Raw genomic sequence first — 23,597 nt, 5'->3', positions numbered from 1 at the left:
AACTTTAATTGAAATTGGAAATACTGATCCGCGCTATTTTTTTTAAATCGTAAGTGCATTAGCACCCCCAAGACATATGTTTCTGGCATGCCGCAATTTACAGGGAAGCTACAATTGCTGAATCTGCACGCAATAAAGAACGCAAGAGAAAACGTGACATAAGAAAAGACAGAGCAGACAACACTTCCGATACAGAAGTATCCCACGGATGTCCAACATGCGGGGAATACTTCAGAGATCGAATTAGTCTAACAAGCCATTTTGGAGCCCACAGAACATTTGCATGATCACGGTCATCTTTACAAGCCATGGACAAACATCAATTACTTGAAAAAAATAAAAATAAAAAATAACAAAATCCCCTAGGGTTCCACTACTAACGATTACTACATTTTTCCCATTGACTACTGTACACTCATTAACCCTTATCCTCGAGTGTCCTTCGGGCTTTGATAAGTGTGGACTCCTTTGTAAAAAGAAATAAAAAAAAAATAACATTAGCCAGCATGTACGCTGGAGAAAGAATGAAAAGAAATAGAAGCAAATCGAAACATGGATGAAATACAGTAAAACTTAAGTTGTACTTTAACCAGGATGGGTTGGTTGGTTGTTGTTTTTTTACGGCATATCAACCCTTTTCAGGTTATTTAATGCTGAATCCAAAGATTTTGAAGAAAACATTTTTAATAGAATATATTTGTTGTTTTCAAGTCGGTTTCTATTTAACCCATAGTTGGAACCCTAACAGGTACTACCACTCTGGGTCAGAGTGGACCTGGGAGCAATAGTAATTAAAGGGTGGCTCTACACTCCCCAAAGCCCACAAGCTGGGGCCTCACCACTGGATATAGTTTAAGGTCATATCCAGGACCAACCAGGATGGGAGTTTGTTTTGAAAAAAAAAAAAAAAAAGTTTTAACTTAATAGATCCGCAGTGTCTACCAAGCTCCAGCCCCTGTACCATCACCACAATATTGCATTCTGTTATAAATGCATATTTTATATTTCTGGCCGTATCAATAACGTAAAACATCAGATTTCGTAAATGCCTATAGAGGGTTAGCGTTTGGGTTTAATATGAGTCACTACTATGAGAATATACATACATATATTACCTCATAAAAAAATTTAAAAAAAATGAAGTTTGTTACTTGTTTTAAACTGGAGTTTAAATTTTATTTGGAGTGAGACCACACAATTGACATAACGACCAATGTTGAAATCGAACACCGACTTTGGACTAGCACAAGAGGATGATCAGAGCCTGTGCTGGAACGCAAATAGACGCATGTTTTTTTTTTTTCACACACACACACACACACACACACACACACACACGTTTCTGATAAAAGAGGAATAATTGCTGTTTACTGGGTTGGAATCTATCAACCTAACACTTGCCGTTGGCTAGTTTTTGACATTGGAGTGTTATTTTTTTTTATTTAACTTCTTACATCAAGTGGCTTCATGTTTGGTTTAAAGTGAGTTCCATAAAAAAATATATCCAGCTAGGCAGTTTTTTTTTTTTTTTTTATGTCCATATATTAGCAACACAGTAACCTTTTTTTAAGTGGATGCTGAGTTGTCTATCACAAAGGACCCAGGTGCCTATATTTCAGAAGATGAATAAAAGGCATTTAGTTGACTAAGCATCTCCCTGGAAATTGCCCTTCTGGGTATCTCAGGGTCAGTTGAAGTTGTGTGCCACTCAGAGAAAAAAAGTACTAGGGTTCTTAACTAATGGCTTGGATTTGGTTGGATTTGTGTTTGAACTAAAAATTCTCATTGGCAGAAGAAAACGAGTATCATTGTAAACTCCCCCACCCGCCAAAAAAAAAACATAAATAAAATTTTGTTACATGTTTTTAAACTGAAATTTTTGTAATTTTATTTGGAAAGAATTCTTCAGTTACAGTAGAGTGAGACTACACAATTGATCCTGCAACCAGTGTTCGAATCGAGTACAGACTTTGAACTGGCACAACAAGCGGACGATCACAGCTCGTACAGAACGCATACGTTCACCCCCCCCCCCATATATCTTTCTATATATAGTCTAGCAGAGAGGAAAAGGAGGTCAGTTGAGTTTGTATGCTCCTCAGAGATATAAAGGCCATTTGTCTTGTTTCGTTATGTTAAAAAAAAAAAAATTAAAGGTTTTATCATCATTTGAAGTGCGAGTACAATTTTAGACACTCTGCATTAGATGGACAGGAAAGCAGTTAACCCTCCGACTATTTCAGGGTTAGTTGAGGGTTGTGTCTTTGAGAGAGAGAGAGAGAAGAGAGAGAGAAGAGAGAGAGAGAGACAGACAGACAGAGACAGAGACAGAGACAGAGAGAGAGAGAGAGAGAGAGGGGGGGGGGCGAGACAGAGACAGACTAGGGTTCTTAGCTAATGAATTATGTTCAGTTGTTCAGTAGAAAAAAATAAATATTGCAACTTTCAAAAATTAAACTTTTGTTACGAGTTTTGAAATAGAATTTATAATTCTATTTTGGATGCTTCTGCTGTATCACTAACCGAGACGACACAACATCGAGCAACAACTTTGGACAATCACGGCCGGTGCAGTGAACAAATGTTCACAATTGAACAACCGTAAAAGGCCTGGCATGCCGTAAAACACGTAAACAGCAGCAGCAGCAGTACCTATTTACTTTGCCTCCCCACGGGACAGGGTCGTTTAAAACGTGGAGAAAGGAACAAAAATTAAAAATTGTCTCATTCGTGAAGGATTTCTCCCCCACTGAGAGTGAACAAGAAAGTGTAGCATCTAAAGAACAAATGCTACACTTTGATCTTGGCCCAAAGGGCAAGAACGTATTATTATTAACCATTATTATTATTAGTAGTAGTTCAGAAGTGAATCCGAGAAGGAGTCAACTGTGGAAAGGTTTCCTTCTCATATAACACCCATCCCCGTCTCTCCAATTTTCTGCTTTTTCAGCCATAGACTGTGAAAAATAAAAAAAATTAAATAAAGAAAATCACAACATCAGTTAAAAAAAAATAAACACGCGCAACGTGGGTTAAAAAAAAAAAAGACAAGAAAAACGTTTGAACATGGAAAATCAAGAATTATAAATGGATAAATAATTGAACCTAACTGTTTAGTAAACGATATCCCGCTATGAGCTATATAGGTGTTTAGATTTCAACAGGCAACGTGTCCTAACAACGTAGGGCTGTGTCTAGACTAATAAATCGTTCATTTATTCTCCTATTAACAGGGCTACCTGGCGATGCCCGACGTCATAAAAACAAAATAGAAGTTTAGTAAACAGTGGATATAATGAAACCAAGTTAAAATGTATAGAACCCTCAAGTAAAGCATCCACATCTAGAAAAACTTGTAAAAGAAAAATCATTTGCCCCCCCCCCGCCATTTCAATCAAATGATCAAAATCAACCTGGGAAGAAAATTCATTAATCTCATTAAGCTACATTCCCCCTAACAACATCCTCCACAAAATATTTAACAAAAACACTATTAAATTAAGCTACAGTTGCGATAATAACTTATAAAATTTAAAAAAAAAAAAAAAAAAAAAAAAACAACAAATAACCCATAATAACAATTTAAAGTAATGACACAGAATACAATCTGGAGAATAGAATAATAAAAATGTGTAGTTGTATTGATAAATCTAAATGCCCCCTTAAAAAAAATTCCCTCACAACCTCTGTAATTTATCAAGCTAGTATTAGAGCCAAGGAGGAACCCACCACTTGAAAATCCTATATCGGTCAAATCAGCAATACTTTTAAACAGAGATATACAGGTCATAAAAGTTCCTTCCTAAACCCAAGTTATAGAGATAAAACATCATTAGCTGCATATTACAATGATCTAACAAGTAAAAACTAAATATCAATTGTTAACTGGGAAATCTTTAAAAAAAAAAAAATAAAATTGCCAGTCTCTGAATTCACCTTGCTTTCTTTGTTTAAATGAAAAACTCTTTATCACAAAATTTAAGGATAAACTCTTAAATAAAAAAAAAAAAAAGAAACAGGGAACCTAAAAAAAAAAAAATTGTATGCATTACAAATCACACCTGCTTTCTCACTTGGTAATTACTCCCTCATAAATCCCTAATTAAATACGATTCCAACAATATCCACATGTAATATCCGACAGAAAAACACCTGCCCATCTAAATCTCTTCAAGTTCAACATTCACTAAATCCAAAACCACACCCTTCCTGGAAAAAACAACGCACATGAAAAATTCCATTTAACCACGCCGAACACTTAAAAACAATTTCTCGACATACTTTAAATATTCAATATTCCCAATCAATCCATTCACTATAGAATTAATATTTAGCATATGCATATGTCATACCCCTAAAAATTTTCCCCTCAAACTTTATTAACAATATTCACCCGTAACATAAAAATCAAATTAAAATTCAGCTTAGATGTGTACGTGCTGCTCGCGGCTCACTCTATAACTCTGATACTATTGAAATGGGATTACATCTAGTACAAACTTAACCCATAGAAAAGCACATTTATCTAGTGACTGAAAACATACGCTACAAATATTAACTCTTTGTTCTCCCTAAAACCAATATTCCCACTATAATGAAACGCATTAACAAAAATCTTTAAAATCGCTAACCTCAATCTTGATATATATTTTGGATACTACAATCACTAAGTACGGTCGAAATCTAAATAAATGATGTACGACGCTATATGACAAACGTTGAAAATAACTAAACCTGTGTGCACCTACTCCAGGGAGTTATGTAATATATCAATATATGGATACGTGTGTATACATTTTTTTTTTTTTTTTTTTTTTTTTTTACATAGGCATCACCACTTATCAAGGCCAAGAGGCCACTCGAATATAAGGGGTAAAGAGTGTACAGTAGAAATTGGACAATATAGCAATCGTTAGTAATAGAAATTCGGTAAATTTGTTAACAGTTTTTTTTACGAGTACAAGATCCGTGAGTATTACTATTTACAAATAATTAATATAACCTTCAGTAAAGCAATGTCATTGCTAGTTAGTGGCAAATAACTCCAATGAATTCCCAATCAGTCATCCTCCATTTTTAAATAATCATTATCGCTGTCATAACAAATGACTGCATTTGATCATTAAAGGTTTAGTAATGATACACATTCTGAGTTTGCAATTACTATTATTATTACGAAACGTTTACGGCTAGAAATAGCAAATTTATAGATGTACGAATAAATGAACAAACATAAAAAACTGCATCCCTCTGCCTGTTCTACAAGTACTTTAACGGTGAATGCTCTGACGAACTGCAAGCACTTGTGCCCCCTCGACGTAAATACCCCCCGACAAGCAGCTAAATCCCACCCCTTCACAGTAGAGATCCCTAGATGCAAGAGAGCCTTTTACTCCAGTAGTTTCTTCCCCAGAACAGGTAGATTTTGGAATTCGCTTCCGCGTCCCTGCTTCCCCGACTGTACTCACATGCAGAAGTTCAAGTGTAACGTGAACCGACATCTTGCTGCCAACTTCCTACACAGTACCCCTGATGCTTATGTCCCTGAGAGTAGCCCCTTACAACAAAGTGGTAATGTGCCTTGTTTGAAGTGAAAATGCAATAAAAATAAATAAATAAATAAAAAAAAGAAATAAAAAAAAAGAAACTAACAAATGTAATAGTAAACAATATTAAAGGCAGTCTAGAATAACAGGTTTTGGTAAAGCGAGAGAAAAACAAATTATGGGGTCCCCTCTCTCTTTCTTCTCTCTTCTTCCTTTTTCTTCTTTCCTTCTCCCTTTTCCCCCACCCTCCTTTGTCTCTTCCCCTCTCTTTCTTACGTCTCCTACCCCTCTTTCCCTTCCCTCTCCCTTAACGCATCCTGAGGATTCCAAGAAATGGTCAATCTTAAACTTTTTGCAAAAAGACATGGAAATACTTGGAAAAAATGTATTAATAAAAGAATTAAAATACATTAGTTTATATAGGTTTTAGACTGGCAGCGGCAGACAGAGCAAACACTTGTTGAAAATAACATCTCTATCCGCCTTGACCCCAAAACTTAACTTCTCAACTCCCAACCCTACCTACTCTATTCCCTAACACAACATAAAATAAATAAATAAATCCACACCTAATTAGCTGAATTTCACCCCTTTTGCCGAAAGTTGATTCAGAATTCCAATTTTGAACATAAGCATTGTTGCTTGAAGAGGTCTCTAGTTACTAAACACTAGAAGACCGAAACATGCTCATGACTGTGTAGCAACACATTACTGCTGCAAAGACAAATTGAAACTGTAACTTGCTCTACTTCGGTATTGAGCACTCTTGTATTAACCTCATTATATTTCACTGGTTACCTTACCTCTGGAAAATAGCAACCTCAAACTAATTATATATATATATATATAAGTGAAATTGTATGCGTGTACATTTCCCTACCAAACTACTCTGTCAAATCCAGACTCGAGATTTAACATAAGGAGTATTGAGATTTGGAAAATCTTTAGTTGGCTTTCAGCCAGAAATTTGGCTTTCAAGGGGGTCAAAGTTCAACGATTTGACATTTGAAAACTCTACCAAACTCCTCTGCCAATTTTGGATCTAACCACTAGAAATTTTAGATGTAGGTTACTTAGACATGGATCAAATATTTTAATTTGATTTGAGCCCAAAACAATAAATGTTAAGGGGGTCAAAATTGGGGTTAAAGTAAAAAAAAAAAAAAAAAAAAAAAAAATTGACCTCTGCGGTCTCTACCAAATTAAAGTCTATTCAGACATAGGGCAGATTTTTAATCGTTTTTTTTTTTGGCCGAAAATTTGGTTGCCAAGAGGTCAACATTAAAAAATAATTGTCCTCTGCGGTCCCTAGCAAACTATTAAGCCAATTTTGGATCTAAACATTTTAAATTTTACATGAAGGGTATTCAGACATGCAGCAAGCTTTTTAATCAGTTTTTGAGCGAAACTTTGGCTGCCAAGAGGTCAAAGTGTAAAGAGTTGACCTTTGTAGACTACCAAACTTCTCTACTAATTTTCGGTCTTAACACTTGAAATTTTATATGTAGGTTACCTGGACATGAGTCAACATTTTAATATATATATATATGATGATTGCAACGTCTTGTCAGACGAGTGCCACTCCCTCAGACACTTAAAGTTCATGAGCCCAAAAATGACTTCCATCGCCACAGGACCATTTTTATAGACAAATGCCTGAGGGAGTATCTACACACAGATGATGTTACAGAGTCTTAGCTTTGTACGACAGCTAAATCTCTCTCTCGGTTCAAAATGTTGAGATACAGCAACAAGTTAAACTGCAGACCAGCTTAATGTGGGTACTGGTTTCCCGCTTTATGGTTTTTTAAATCAGAGATTTGCTTCTCCTAGAAAGGTTGCCTTCACCACAGCTTACGGGAGCCCTCAACACACACACACACACACACACACACACAGCTAGTTAGCCGTTGCCCCCGAAAAAGGGTTCATTCGCCCTTTGGAAGGTCTTGTTTTTAATCCTTCAGGGAGACTAGCCACCCTCCTCACCAAACAAGTCTGGTGAGGGGAACCAGTTTAGTCGCTGGTGACCCAACCATGAGGCAGGTAGTACTGAGTTACATGGTACCAGTAGCATATGACATGACCTGACTATATATAACACACACACACACACACACACACACACACAGTGACCCAAAAAAACAAAAGAGGCCATCTAGAACATATGCTGTGGAACGGAGAAAAAAGAAAAGAAAAAATAGCCAAAGACCCTAGTGTTTTGATGTGATGTTTTGAATATAATAAACTAGTTATGACCAAAGTTTCATTTCATTCGGACAAAACAGTAAAAAACGGGGCCTAATTATAGCTGGGGCCCCCCTTTTTTATAGTTCACCCTGTGTGTGTGTATATATATATATATATATATATATATATATATATCATAGACCTTAGAAAGAGTTCTTTGTAATACGGGTTAGATATATGATATTCATTTACTGTTTTGCAACCGGAAACGGATGTAAATACGAGAGTATTACCAAATAACTTTACTTGCAATTTAATATGAGAAATTGAGATAATGACTAAAATAAGGATAAATTACGTCAAAAAAAAAAAAAAAAAAAAAAAAAAAAAAGGACTGACATAATCAAGCTTAGTAAATACGTTCGCTTATACTAAGCTTGTCTGTAAACGATATAAGTACTTGGGGCACATAGTACAAGATGCCGCGATGTGTACAGAAGATAAACGTTATTGTGGACAAAAAAAAAAAAAAAAAAAAAATAATACGAATTATAAAATTAAATGTTGAATGCAACAAGTTTTTCACTGTGGTGGTTGCGGGATTATTCATGTATGCATTGAGGATAACTTTATTAAAATTTACATACACTGTGAACATAATATATCTTGGTGGTAGGCTGAAACAAGTGTATGCTCCGAATGGAAAATAAAGAAGAAGAAAAAAGATTTTTTGGTGACTTTGTAAGAGATTGTTCCCTGCATTCACGGCTCATATAATATAAAAGTATTCATAGTTTTGCATTAAGCAATTGATAAAACTGCATGTCGTAAAAATTTATATTCAAAACAAATGATATATATGTTGGTTGGTTGGTTGGTTGGCATCCGTCAGTGTAGAAGACTATGGCATTGCACTTGTGAGGGTGCTTGAACACCGTCTTCTGTGGCTGAATAAGTCTATTTTCGATCTACATTGCCGGTTGCAGACGTTACCGGTGAAGGTCAGTGCATCGAGTTTGTTGACTGGCCTTCCTAAATAGCCTTTTAGACTCTGCCCGTTCTACGATGGACCTTTCTTTGGGTAGCCAATTAGTATATTAGGGACGTTCTTAAAGTAATGCTTCCTATTTTTATTTTGCCTGAATGGATCAAAGGGGATTGTAAATTTCATTGTTGTAATGACGACTGAACTTGTGCATTCATGACCTGAAAGTTTCATCTCTGTTGTGGATATTGACAGTGCGAGATTCCAAGAAAGCAACCCCTGTCATGGACGTGCATCAGAAGCAGAGATATGTACTTCCTGGCAAAAGAGCATTGAGAATGGTGGTGACTGTAGAAAAAAAAAATTCTGGAGCACAAAACGTCGCTCCTTCAAATTTTTTTGAGTTAATAGAATAGAATAGGAGGGTTTACTTTTGGAACGACCCTGATAAATATCTATGATATACAAGGAAGTTTTTTTATGCTGTGTGTGTGTGAGTGTCTCTGTGTGTGTGTGTGTGTGTGTTCGTTCCATAAGGACTAGAAAACAGCTGGGCCGATTTTCATGAAATTTACCACCAATGAACTTTATGTGCCTGGCAGTGGTCTAAGATAGTTTTTGTACCAGAATACCTTTGATAAATATTTACAATTGAAATAATCCGATTAAAGAAGAGACAGGCGATTTTGACCAAAGTTAACACCTGACACAGCCTAACATCAAGGTTAGAAGTCTTATCACACAAGCAGAAAGGTCTGGCAAATAAAATCAACAGTATGTTCTTTGAAATGACAGGGGCGCGTTCAAAACGAAGAGCATAACTGAAGTATGATGTTTGACTTTTGCGTTTTAAACTTTAATTCAAGCCATTATTCTTAAAAAAAAAAATGAATTTTATAAAATATACAGTAGATTCTCTATAGTTAAATGTAGACTACAATGTATTGTGGACTACAATTTATTGTGGACTAAGTCACTGAGGAGGGATGTGAAGCTTCCTCTCAGTGCACCGCGATGGGTTCCCAACTAGAGCAGGCAATCAATCGATTTGATTGAAAAATGGACGATTTCAGATTTCAATGCCAATAAAAATATGGGAGCCTGAAACATTCGTTGATCATCAATCAATCCCGGGCAACGCAGAGTCATCCTGCTAGTATTATACGAAATATAAGTTAGTCAACGTTTGTTACATGATTAATGTTTCAGATAAAAAAGGGAATTTGTTTCGATTGGATTGTAAAAATCTTCAATCCTTCCATGGTATTCATGATCATGAAACTCATTAATCCTTATCCTCAAGTGGTTTTGTGCCTTGATAAATGGTGAACCATTAATTTAAAATACAAAAAATAAAAAAAATGGTTAATATTATAACAGCTCCTTTGCTGCTAACTCCATCGCTATTTCAATCCGCCTTCCAACTGGCTACATGCCAGGTTGAACGCATCTGGACGCAAATGCTACAAAAAAGTAGGTCTGCGTTATTTACTCAACGAAGTTACCATTGCACGTGATGAAATATGACGTCACGATGAAGACATGCGTACTTCCTTTCTTGCAAATGGTGTCGGCACAAACTCTCAGACTTGTACAAAGTTTTTTTTTTATATTTCAGACGATGTCAAACGAGTTGGAGTTGATGAGGCGTTCGAAGGTGAAGAAAGTTTCTTTAAAATACGAATAAAATTTATCGTATGAATCGGTTATAATACACACCCAACAAATACATATATGAATACCACATACATGACATGCGTTTATAAATGCATATATAACGCATACGTTTATGTGTGCATATAACACACATGTATATATAATACACATGTACATGTGCGTATATAACACACATGTACATGTGCGTATATAACACACATGTACATGTGCGCATATAACACATGTACATGTGCGCATATAACACATGTACATGTGCGCATATAACACATGTACATGTGCGTATATAACACATGTACATGTGCGTATATAACACATGTACATGTGCGTATATAACACATGTACATGTGCGTATATAACACATGTACATGTGCGTATATAACACATGTACATGTGCGTATATAACACATGTACATGTGCGTATATAACACATACGTTTATGCGCATATAATACGTTTATATGTACATATATAATACGCAATATATAATACACACGTTTATGTGCATATATAATACACACGTTTATGTGCATATATAGCACATACGTTTATATGTACATATATAATATGCAATATATAATACATGTATTTATATGTACATATTATTATATATAGTATATTTCCAGGTTAATATCTGGGACAAAACTTTATTTAGTGTAATTTAGCATCGATTACGAAGCAGGTCTGACCTTATTTTTATAGAAAAATAATCAAGGGAAGATAACTGCGAGTGTCTTCAGTTTTGATAAGCAGTGACCCATTAGAACAAAAAAGAAAGTCATTGTTTAAACGATAGCTTTTAGTGCATTTAACTAAATCAGAAAGTAAATCGACTCAATTGTTTTGGTGGATAATTTTATCAAATTGTCCTTCCATGGTATCGCCATTACGTAGGATTTTCATATCACATCATTTAAGATTATATTTCATTCCAGTTATCTAACTTTTTTTTTTTCTTTCGTTTCATTGAATGACTCTTATTTTAGACTGGCGAAGTTATCCGGCATTTTCCGGGGCCAAACGTGTAATATATTTCTATTAAAACCTCTATCTCTCTATTTCTCTTTCCCGCACCCTCACTTCCTAACAACTGGACGGACGGACGGGACACACGGAATTTTTTTCCAAGTGATTGAATAATTTATTTTAACTTTTAGATAGATATTATTCATCTAGGACAATGCCGATCTAGAATATATCAACTATGTGGGCGTTTATTTTGTAGTTTCTGATTTCAGCAGGACATACAAACATACAACTACTCTTTTATATTAGGAGAAAACCAAATACTTGTACAGTTTTGTTCTACTTAAATAAATAAACTTTCTATGTTAAATCTTGAATATCAAAATTGTGATCCTCCAGTGTTCAGTAACAACCTCGGATTATTTTCAATTTGACTTGTTAAAAAAAAAAAAAAGAAAAAAAAAAAAAAAAAATCTGTTTAGCTGTGGAGACTCGAAATTCAATGAGATTTTTTTTTTTGTGTGCTGTCCCTAAAACTGATATGGTGAAATCGATTCATTTCATCTCTTCCGCTCTCTATTTTCTTCTTTCTATCTCTTTCATTTTCTCTCTATATATATTTTTGTCTTTATCACACACACACACACACAATCATTTAGAATAAAACTTTCAAAAATTTACCAGTGGTTTGATTTATTTTAGACCAGCTGAAGTACCCGGTGTTGCCAGGTTATATCATTCAAACACTACCGTGTTTAAATATATGGTTAAGTAGCAGTTTTATTCATTTAGAATTGCTTTAACGCTTCACCGCTCATCCATTTTTGGACCAAATTTCAAATTATTATTACAGTTTATAGATAATCTCATCTATATTGTGAAAAAGTTTTTTCAATTTTCTGTTTATTAAAAAAAAAAAAAAAAAAAAAAAGGAAATTTACTGGTGTTCAAAATCGTAAAAAATATGTAAGGAAGTGAGCGACGCTTTTTATGACTGGTTTTCATAACAACCACGTCGCTTCAGCGACTACTGTTGCTACCAATTCACTGCTCTTGCGAAAAGAGAAGTAACAAGTGACAGAGAGAATGAAAGGGAGTTAATTGGGGGAAATTAGTGAAAACAGACGAGTGTCGTACATTGTTTAACATGTGTAGGTTATGTTTACGGGGGTAAAAAAATAAGACTGAAATTAAACAAAGAACAAGTAAATTTACTGGAAGCCTGGAAAAATCATGAATTACAATGGAAAAATGCGGTTATGAAAAATAATATGGTTTAGCTTAAACATGGAAGAGTAAAGGACTAGTTGTTAAAACTGGAAAAGAAAAGGACAAGATATTCTAGTATAAAAATATAAATTTATAACTTAAAATATTGCAGCATTAAAAAAAAATTTTTTTAATTCAATTTATAACATTATATAATCAATTCTTAATGCTGCAATATTTCCAGTTTTAACAACTAGTCCTTTACTTTTCCATGTTTAAGCTTAACCATATTACTTTTCATGCTTGCATTTTTCTATTTTAATCCGTTATTAATTTGAATATTTTGCCCTCGTATATTATAATAAAAAAGCTTAAGCAAAACAAATTCATAATGGCTTCTTTTTCCACACATCCCATGAGGTGGGAGCCGTAGGTGCGTTTTATTTTATAGGGTTAAAGGGTGTACAGTAGAAATTGAAAAATATAGTAATTGTTAGTAATCAAAATTCGATAAATTTGTTAACTTATATGGAACGGCTCATCAAAAACTTGTTTACGTTAGACTTGAACACAACCATATTGTAGTCAGCTGGAAAGCAGGAAAACGGAAGACAATTCCACAGGCGTGCAGTTCTAAGAAAGAAGCTTTGTTCATGGAATCAACGTTTAGGTTTAGGCACAGATAAAGAGGCGGGGGGGGGGGAATTGTTTATAGTCTTTTCTGCTAGACGGGTGTTTCTTGTGAAAGTTTGGTGAGGATGGACAATAGATTGGAGCTCAGTCGAGCACTTGCCATGAAAATAACGATAAAGCAGACAAACTCGTAACATCTCTTCTGTGAGAAAGAAGTTGCAGCGAAGAGAAAAGAACATCCCCTACGAGGCTACGAAATCTATTTTGAACTCTATCAATGCAGGAAAAGTCCTTTCTAGCAGCTCCTGACCAGATGTGGCAACAGTATTCCATCCTTGGACGTACCTGGCTCTTATATAGATAGAATTGCATCAACAGTGAGATATCTACTGGATCGATAGAAGGATCCCACCATTTTTCCAGCAGCCTTGGCAACGGATTTAATGTATGTGTCCATTTAAGATCAGGAGTAAAGGTCAAGCGCAGAAGCTTGTCAAAACACGAGCCCCCCCCCCCCCCAAGACGATTATCACAACGTTTCAACCGTTTTACCCACGGGCTTTCTTCATGCATCTTGTGTCTCATCAGGAACTTATAAAGGTCAAAAGTAATCAGAGAATAAGAATTAACAAGATGAAATGATTCTCAGTTGAAAAGTGAAGAATATTATAGAATTGAAATTGATTGATATAATTTTCTAGATATTAAAGGTTCAATTTTCAGTGCGAACAACACTCAAAAATACAATTGCAAATTACTTAGGATGGAATTAGAGCATGCTATCCCCGTGGATTAAATAAAAGGTTTCGTTTGAAATTCTATGTAGATCCCCCATCCCCCGAGTCCGATAGAATAATTTCTGCAAGGACCCCTGGTGCAGTGGCTAGAATACTTGGGAAAAAATTAATTGTAAAAGCGATATTCTCCTGAAAGTAAGGTTCAATCCTCAGTGTGGGCGACCAAAACTACAATTGCAAATTACTTAGGACCTCAATCCAGTCATGGTTGATGGAACAAGAGCATGCTACCCTTGTGAAGTAAATAAAAGGGTTTTGTTCGAAATTCCTTCCAAATTTTGAGTTCGACAGAAACATTTCCAAGTTTGACAAGGTACCCCTTAAGAAGATCGGAGGTTACATCGACCGAAACGTTGTGAAATGACACTCAAGATGAGAACGGTGATCGAAAGAATCCAAATAAATCCTCATCTAAAAAATTCCGAAAAATAATGTATTATTAGTATTTATCATCATTAGTAGTAGTATTTATCATCAGTAGTAGTAGTATTTATCATCAGTAGTAGTATTTATCATTATCATTATCGTTATTATTATTATTATTATTATTATTATTATTATTCACTACATGTTCATTGTAATTTACATTTGCTACTGACAACAAAGATGGCTTACTTCTGAAAATACTCCCAGCGGAATAAAGTATATTTTCAAAAAAATTAAATTAAATTAGATTTTACTATTTTAACAACATGGAACAACGTTCAAAAGAAAATGGCTAGTCAAAATCATGTATTGCTTTTTAATTTTTATCACAAAAGCTATTGATGAGAAAAGTCTAGAAATAGACCAACTGCATTTTATTATATAGATATTTGGATTTGAGAGAGTTCGGTGTGTGTGTGTGTGTGTGTGTGTGTGTGTGTGTGTGTGTGTGTGTGTGTGTGTGTGTGTGTGTGTGTAGGTAACCTTTGTCGTAATTGTTAATCAAAAGTTTAAGTGCTTCATCAAACTGGATTCTACTTTGGTGTGACAGCCATTTTAACTGTACTTAATTACCGACTTCTTCCTGAAAGTGGTCAAGTCGTACTGACTTGTAGACTTAACTAATTAGTTAAGTCTACAAGTCAGTACGACTTGACCAAAGAGGTTCGGATATATATAAGTGCGTATGCTCTCTTAGACACACAAGTAAAAGATATCCACACACACACACAAATGATTCTTTAGAAGTGTGAAAATTGCAAATGTGTTTCTTTGGATACCGTCTAGAGTCTAGACATTACGCTTCGGTCTTGCGATAAATTGGTTTGTGAAGACATAACTTCCTGTTTCCATTTTTTTTTTTTAATGGAAATCGCTCCTGATAATGCATGAAGCTACTAGATCATCATAATATCGAATGAATCCGAAGATTCTATTGCGGGCATTGGTTTCTCCGATATTTTTTTTTATAGTCAGAATATTTTCAAGAAAGACATCAGGGATTATGGGAGAGACATCCTAAGTGAAGGTGATTTTTTTTTTTATATGAACTGGATCCGAACTTTGAACACTCAGGTCGTCAGTTGACATTGTTAATCACTAGACCACTGTTTCCTGCTAAACCACTTAATGTAAGAAGCTTAAAAAAATACTATTTCAAGGAACCAACTTTAAGTATCAGATAATTAGATTCTGGCCCAGAAAGCAGCAATTCTTCACCCTTTGTCAGGAACATCGCTCATGGAATCTGAGGATTAAAGGACAAAATAAAGGAGGTGAGAGTTATGAGGCTACAGAAAATAAAACAATTTAAGGCTTAAGCTTAAGGGGCTTTTTTTGATGAAAATCGCTTCAGACAGAGCATGAAGCTACATGATGTAAGGAGCTAAAAATAAAAAAAATAAAAAATGCCACTTCAAGGTACAAAACTTGCCGACGATATGTGTTTTAGATTCTAACACAGAAAATAGCAATTCTTCTCCCTGTATCAGAAACAGTGTTCATTGAATGTAAGAACTAAAGGATAAAATAAAGGAAGTGGGAGTTACGGAGCTGCCGAAAGTAAGCTACTATTAGAATAAGGAAAATAGTTTGCCCCTCTTGGACAGAACAAAAAGAAAAGAAAAGAAAAAGAAAAAAGAAAGGAGTCTGAATCTAGTCGGTTCCACAATGTCTACAAAGTCCCAAGCACTGTCACATCTCGGCAATGTTGCCGAGAAGTACTTCCACCGCATGTGCTCTGACTAATTTACCGTACTTGTACCCCCCACCCACCCTTAAGATAAATATCCCGACAAACACAACTGGAAACAAAATCTCACCTTGCACTGTAGCAGTCCACAGATATTTGAAAACGTTCTACTGAAATCGTTTCTTTCTTTAATAATTCTTTCCCTGCTCACTTGTTTGTACCGAGTTGATGAAAAAAAAATTTAAGTCTTAATGTGAACAAACTGCATTATTCCTCAGTCCACCTCCTACCTCCACATACACTAAATTAATCATCGCAGCTTTATTTGGAGGCGAATAAAAGTACACACACACACACCTCCATTCAGTCTTGAAAGACAAAGGATACCCCCTGTAGGAGCAGCTGCGCATGTTATCGTAAGGTAAAGGGTTGCACAATCTCCACCCACACTTTTCCTGTATTGGCACTACCCGAGTCCAGTGGCAAGGAGAAGTCCAAGACGACACACGCATTATATATATATATATATATATAACAAACAAACAAAAAAACGAAATTAATAGTATAGAATTATAGTACACAGCCTATAATATCTCCAGTAGCTGTTTTTTTTCTTCTTTTTTTTACATTTTGAGTTCGTTTACCATTTTAGAGAAAATGAAAAGTAAAACATATATATATATATATATATATATGTGACTATAATGCTCCTTATCTTGAGTTGAGTATATTGGGAAGTGATACACGATATACCATTGGCATATTAAGCGATGCTCTTTGTGTAAACAAATCGAGCTTAGGTATTTAGACGATGTCAAAACATCGTTAATTCACCGCCCGCACAGCAGCTGCTGATCGGCGTAACGGTTCAAAGCCTTGACTGTCGTACGAGCGGTTGGGTTTCAATCTTGGCTTGAGGTAGTTGCCTGTCTAGCCGCTCTGATGAGCTGTGATACAGCGAAACAGTACTGTATGTGGAGGACACACACACACACACACACATATATATATATATGCCATTAAATATTTAATCAAATGCTCATGAATTGTAGATTTTGATATGTTAGACCCTTCTGCTAGTTCTCGCGTTGTCTAGTGTGGGTTATTGTCAATTAATGTCTTGATTTGGTAATCATCTGAAGAGGGTGGTCCCGATAGACATTCTTCATCATTAAAGCTAAAATCTCCAACTTTGTAAACCAGTTCTGTTAGCTAAAACTCTTCTTTTTCTTTTTTTTGTCTGTGAGGCAGTTTTGCCTTCATAGAAATAAAAAAAAAAGCATCAACTGCCGAAAATGGGACTTGCAATCTTTCATTTTCAAAGACTCCAAAATTAGTACAAGGTAAATAAATTTTAAAATCTTTTTCAAGAGATAGCTTGAAGTATACTCCAACCGGAAATGCACAGACACAAACCGGACATGCAGAAAATTCTACAGATGTAAAATACAAAGGAGCATTTGTGTGTGTGTGTGTGTGTGTGTGTGTGTGTGTGTGTTTCATCAAAAACTGACACCACACTAAAATAAGAAGGGTCAAGGAGGATAGAAAGACAGGAGAGAAGGCACTAGCCAGACCTCTGCTGGACGACTACAAAGAGGACCGGGAGCTTGGGGAGGCTTGTTGCCACCCAAACTTCGACAAACAGAAATCAATGGTAAGCGGCTGCTATGATAACGCAAATCCATCTGCAATGGTTATCGAAGGAGATGAAGAGTACTAGAAATCTGGGGAAACTTGTTGCCACTCAGACTCCAGAGAACACGACAAATTGTTCTCAAAGAGAAATCTTTGATGATGGCCTGTGTGACTACTCCTAATGATTAAATAATAATAGTAGTCATAGTAGTAGTAATAATAATAATAATAATAATAATAATAACTAGCAGGATCTGTAGAAATGTCACAACAGACTCTTATGTAATATATTGATGTTGGCATTCTGTGGATGTCCAGTGAAAATGGAGACGCCCTGATATTATTGTAGCCCTTTTGTTAAAACTGCACAAGTATTTATCTAAGCTAGCAGGGACGCCTGGCGTAGCCTAGTCAAAAATACGCTTAAATATGATTTTAATTTATGCAAAAAAACACCACTTGAGTTCCTTCAGCCATAATCGAAACCAAACCTTATGAATAATTCTTGGTAAAATTATTTATTACAAGAAATGGAAAGTCATAACAAATAAAAGACAGTCACTTAGAAGAAAAAAGGATTTAAGCGTGACACACAAAATAACACACACGTTATCGTATTAATATATAGATAATAATAGCAATAAGCGAATGCAGCAAACTAGCCCCAAAAGAATACAATCAAGTTGGGAAGGAAGTTCACTGAGATTATGCAAACAACTGCATCTTGAACACCGAGACAAATGGTACAAGCAAAAACCGGCATCAGTACTCAGACGGGGAAGACGAAAAGAAAGGAACTCCATGCATGTTGCCTGCGAAATCTTTTCCACACTTACCCACAAACCTATATATATACGAGCAAACAGTTAATAAAACATGTTAAAAACACTTTGAAAAAGAGTTAAAAAAACATTTAATCTGAAAAGGAAACACTTGATAAGTGGATAGTCCTAGTCAGATTAAATATATTTTTAACTCTTTTTCAAAGTGTTTTTTAAACATGTTTTATTAACTGTTTGCTCGTATTATAAGCTCTATCTTCTATTTGGTTTTATCGAGCTTTTACATCTGGTTGAGATAACTTTATAAATATTAATTCTTTAATATTATAATATACTTTAGTTTTACCATCTTGGATCATTTTGGTAAATTTAATTGTAATTTTTATTTTATATATATATATTATTCAAACACTGCCGTTTTTAAATATATGGTTAAGTGTCAGTTTTAGTCATTTAGAACTGCTTTAAAGCTTCACTGCTTACTAATTTTTCGACTAAATTTCAAACAGCTTTGCAGTTTATAGATCACCTTCTCAGCTATATTGTGAAAAAAAAATTTCAATTTTCGTTCAGTAAAACAAAAATTATGATGAATTTTCTGGTGTTCAAAATCGTAAAAATATGTAAGGATGTGAGCGACGCTTTTTATGACTGGTTTCCATAGCAACCACGACGCTTCAGCAACTACTGTTCCTAACAATTCACTGCTGTCGCAAAAAGAGAAGTAACACGTAAAACAGAGACAATGAAAGCATGAAAGGGAGATAATTGAGGGGATTTTATTGAAAGCAGACGAGTGCCGTACATTGCTTAACATGTTATGTTTATGGGGGCAAAAAAATAAGACTGAAATTAAATAAAGAACAAGTGTATTTACCGGAAGCCTGGAAAAAATCATGAATTACAATAGAAAAATGCGAGCATGAAAAAGTAAAGGACTAGTTGTTAAAACTGGAAAAAGAAAAGAACAAGATATTCTAGTAAAAAATATAATAAATTGTTGCAGTATTAAGAATTTTTTTAAATTCAATTCATAACATTATATAATCAATTCTTAATGCTGCAATATTTTAAGTTATAAATTTATTATATTTGTTTTACTAGAATATCTTGTTCTTTTTTCCAGTTTTAACAACTAGTCCGTTACTTTTCCATGTTTAAGCTTAACCATATTACTTTTCATGCTTGCATTTTTCTATTGTAATATATATATATATATATATATATATATATATATATATATCCTTTATTGAATTGTATTCTTGTTTTGTACAATTCCTACAATTAACTTCATTATGTTACCCAACCCATGGTTCGATTAATTAGTCCACCTCGGATTTATCCTTTACTTATATCGAAATCCACAATATAACAATTTCAAATAAAAGAACAATTACTGGTGGTCTAACACTCAATCCAAAATATTTTCAATTTCTTTATGTGGCATCTTTTCTCCTTATTAAATACTAGCATTTCAGTCCGACGTTGCCCGGGTGTTTGGAGGTGTATGTTGTAAAAAAAAAAAAAAAGGTCAATTTTTTAAACTTTGACCCCTATTATGACCCCTTAACATTTATAGTTTGGGGCTCAAATCAAGTTATTAAATTAGATCCATGTCCAAGGAACCTATATCTAAAATTTCAAGTGTTTAGACCCAAAATTGGCGGAGGAGTTTGGTAGAGTTCTCAAAGGTCAAATCGTTGAACTTTGACCCCTTAACATCCACATTTCTGGCTGAAAACTGATTACACAGATTTTCCCAAATCTCAGCACCCTGTATATCAAATTTTGAGTCTGCAGATTGAAAATTGACAGAGTTATTGCGTAGGGAAATGTACACAGACAGACATGTTCACTTTTATAGATATATAGATTACTCACTTGTAGCAAGTTTTCTATTCATATGCATGCAATACTAAACATGCAACCGCCTGGCACATGTTTACACCAAGGTCTTATGTACGATATGAAAGGAAACTAATCTTAGGAAGATCTCCATCGTTCCAGCAATTATAGAAGCAACCAGGCTCATGGCAAAGAATTTCAAAGACTACCTGATGAATATACCCGGTGAACAAAGTGCAAGAAGGATACAAACAATTGCGTTGAAAGGAATAGTCAGAGTTTTAAAGAGATCTCTCGGTCAGAATCTTTGAAATAATGGATCAATGTCTGGAATCTGGTAGGATGCTCCAACCCCAGCAAAAACACACACTGATTTACCAGTAATGTCATGCATATCTTCTATGCATGCAGTATCAATGTGTGTACATTTGGTATGGATATGAGTGCAGAAACTCGCAAATAAAAATAATGGATTAAAAAAGATGTTTACAACTAACTCTGTCCAAAGTTCAAACCTTATCGTGCCCCCGATTTCCTGTGTTTAATCTAAGATACTCAAGTATTTTTTTGTTTTGTTTTTCCGAGATAAGCAGTTTTAGTCTTATCTGGATTCTTAGAAAAATGTGTTTAGATTGTGCCATGACTGCATGAGAATTTGTTATACAAAAAATGTTGATACGATTTTTTTTTTTAATTCACTCTTCACCCCAAACAAGGCACAGTGCCACTTTGAAGTAGGGGGCTACTATTGGAGACATAAGTTGCAGGGCTATTATGAAGGGAGATAAGTAGCAAGATGTCTGTTCACATTACACTTGAACTTCTGCATGTCAGTACAGTTGGGTAAGCACAATCTTGGAAGGGAGTTCCAAAGTCTAGCAGTTCTGGGGAAGAAACTATTGACATAGAAGGCTTTCTTACACCTAGGGATCTCCACTGTAGAGATAGGATTTAGCTGCTTGTCAGGTTTGTTGGGGGTATTTATGTCAAGGGGGTACGAGTGTCGGTAGTTCGCCAGAGCATTCACCATTAAAATACTTGTAGAACAGGCTAAGAGATACATTTCGTTGATGGGACAGAGGCTGAAGCTTAGATGATAGTTCAGGACCTATCAGGTTGGCGACTCTTTTGAACCTTGTCCAGGAGTGAGAGGCTAGCAGCAGATGCACAAACCCATATATGAAAACAGTACTCCTGACATGGGCGAATGGTGACCTTATCGAGGTATAGGATACTTTCAGGCATAAGTAGCTTTCTAGCATGGTAGAGAGAGCCCACCTTTTCTTGCAGCAGCCTTTGATATTGCGTGGATATTTAAATAGTAAGAAATTTTAGAATCTCCATACATTTTTATACTAATCTAGTTATGTGAACCAACCAAATTACCAAACTAGTCAAATTATCTGAACCAATTACCAAACTAGTCAAATTATCTGAACCAATTACCAAACTAGTCAAATTATCTGAACCAATTACCAAACTAGTCAAATTATCTGAACCAATTACCAAACTAGTCAAATTATCTGAACCAATTACCAAACTAGTCAAATTATCTGAACCAATTACCAAACTAGTCAAATTATCTGAACCAATTACCAAACTAGTCAAATTATCTGAACCAATTACCAAACTAGTCAAATTATCTGAACCAATTACCAAACTAGTCAAATTATCTGAACCAATTACCAAACTAGTCAAATTATCTGAACCAATTACCAAACTAGTCAAATTATCTGAACCAATTACCAAACTAGTCAAATTATCTGAACCAATTATCAAACTAGTCAAATTATCTGAACCAATTACCAAACTAGTCAAATTATCTGAACCAATTACCAAACTAGTAAAATTATCTAAACCAATTACCAAACTAGTCAAATTATCTAAACCAACTAAATAATCTGGGGAAATCATGAAACTAATTTTGACATGACGCATAAGTACGTAATAATGTTTTCACCTAAAATGCGTTTGTTTAAAAGATCACCAATATACGCAAGCACCGAAATTACGCGTATTTCTATTTTGAGAATAAACATGGCAGAAATCAAAGAAACAAAACTGAACTCTGTCAGAGTTCTGTCAATTTTCCCCATGATAAACAGACTGAAACTTTTTTCAAAATATTTGTCTTCAACGTGAGAATAAATTCAATCCACAAAGGGATGATATGCCGTTGAATAACGTGATCAAACTAATTCGATGACATTTGTTTAGGGAATGAAAAACGATTTATAACTATTTCACTGTTTTATTTATTTATTGTCAACAATTAAATTATGGCCAACAATAAAAAGGTCAAAGTGCAATAGGTCATAATTGTTTTGAAAAAATAAACAAAGTGCAATAGAAAAATGCGAGCATGAAAATTAATATAGTTAAGCTTAAACATTGAAAAGAAAAAGACAAGATATTCTAGTAAAAAATATAATAAATTTATAACTTAAATATTGCCGCATTAAGAATTATATAATGTTAAATTGAATTAAAAAAAAATCTTAATACTGCAATATTTTAAGTTATAAATTTATTATATTTTTTACTAGAATATCTTGTCCTTTTCTTTTTCAGTTTTAACAACTAGTCCTTTACTTTTCCATGTTTAAGCTTAACCATATTGCTTTTCATTTATTTATTGAGATTTTCGGACTGACTTTCTCATCTTGGTTGTTATAGTCACAACGTTTCGACCGTTTTGACCTCCGGCCTTCATCAGGTGTTTTGTATCGAACTGGGGAACCGTTTCTTAGGAGTCTCGAACCCAACCCTTTATTATTACGGGGGTACCGTGTTCGGACTCCAGCTAGGAAATACAGACAATTACTATTACTTTTCATGTTCGCATTTTTCTATTGTAATCCATGATTTTTCCAGGCTTCCAATAAATTCACTTGTTCTTTGTTTAATTTCAGTTTTATTTTTTGCAACCCATAAACATAACATACACATGTGTAAACCAATGTACGACATTCGTCAGCTTTCATTCTGTTTCACTTGTTACTTCTCTTTTCGCGACAACGGTGAATTAGTAGCAACACTAGTCGCTGAAGCGACGTGGTTGCTATGGAAACCAGTCATAAAAAGCGTCGCTCACCTCCTTACAAATTTTTACGATTTTGATCAGTAAATTCATCATAACTTTTGTTTTACTGAACGAAAATTGAAAAATTTTTTCACAATATAGCTGAGAAGTGATCTATAAACTGTAATAATTGTT

General features: G+C 34.7%; 1 protein-coding gene across 2 annotated transcripts in view; it reads right to left on the bottom strand.

The window, feature by feature from the left end:
* LOC145255631 (uncharacterized) overlaps window positions 1-23,597 on the bottom strand; it is a 165,614-nt gene that overhangs the window by 107,318 nt on the left and 34,699 nt on the right. The window contains exon 1 of one of the 2 annotated variants that reach the window (XM_080114159.1): window positions 16,246-16,370. The exons of the other annotated variant lie outside the window; for it this stretch is intronic. The gene's annotated coding sequence lies outside the window, so the exon portion shown is untranslated. Of the gene's footprint in view, window positions 1-16,245; window positions 16,371-23,597 lie in introns of those variants that run through there. 2 annotated transcript variants of the gene reach the window in all.

Source organism: Euprymna scolopes, chromosome 31 (assembly GCF_053919585.1).
Source record: "Euprymna scolopes isolate OS-2025 chromosome 31, ASM5391958v1, whole genome shotgun sequence".
Lineage (NCBI taxonomy): Eukaryota > Metazoa > Mollusca > Cephalopoda > Sepiida > Sepiolidae > Euprymna > Euprymna scolopes.
This window is presented reverse-complemented; position numbering and strand designations above follow the sequence as displayed.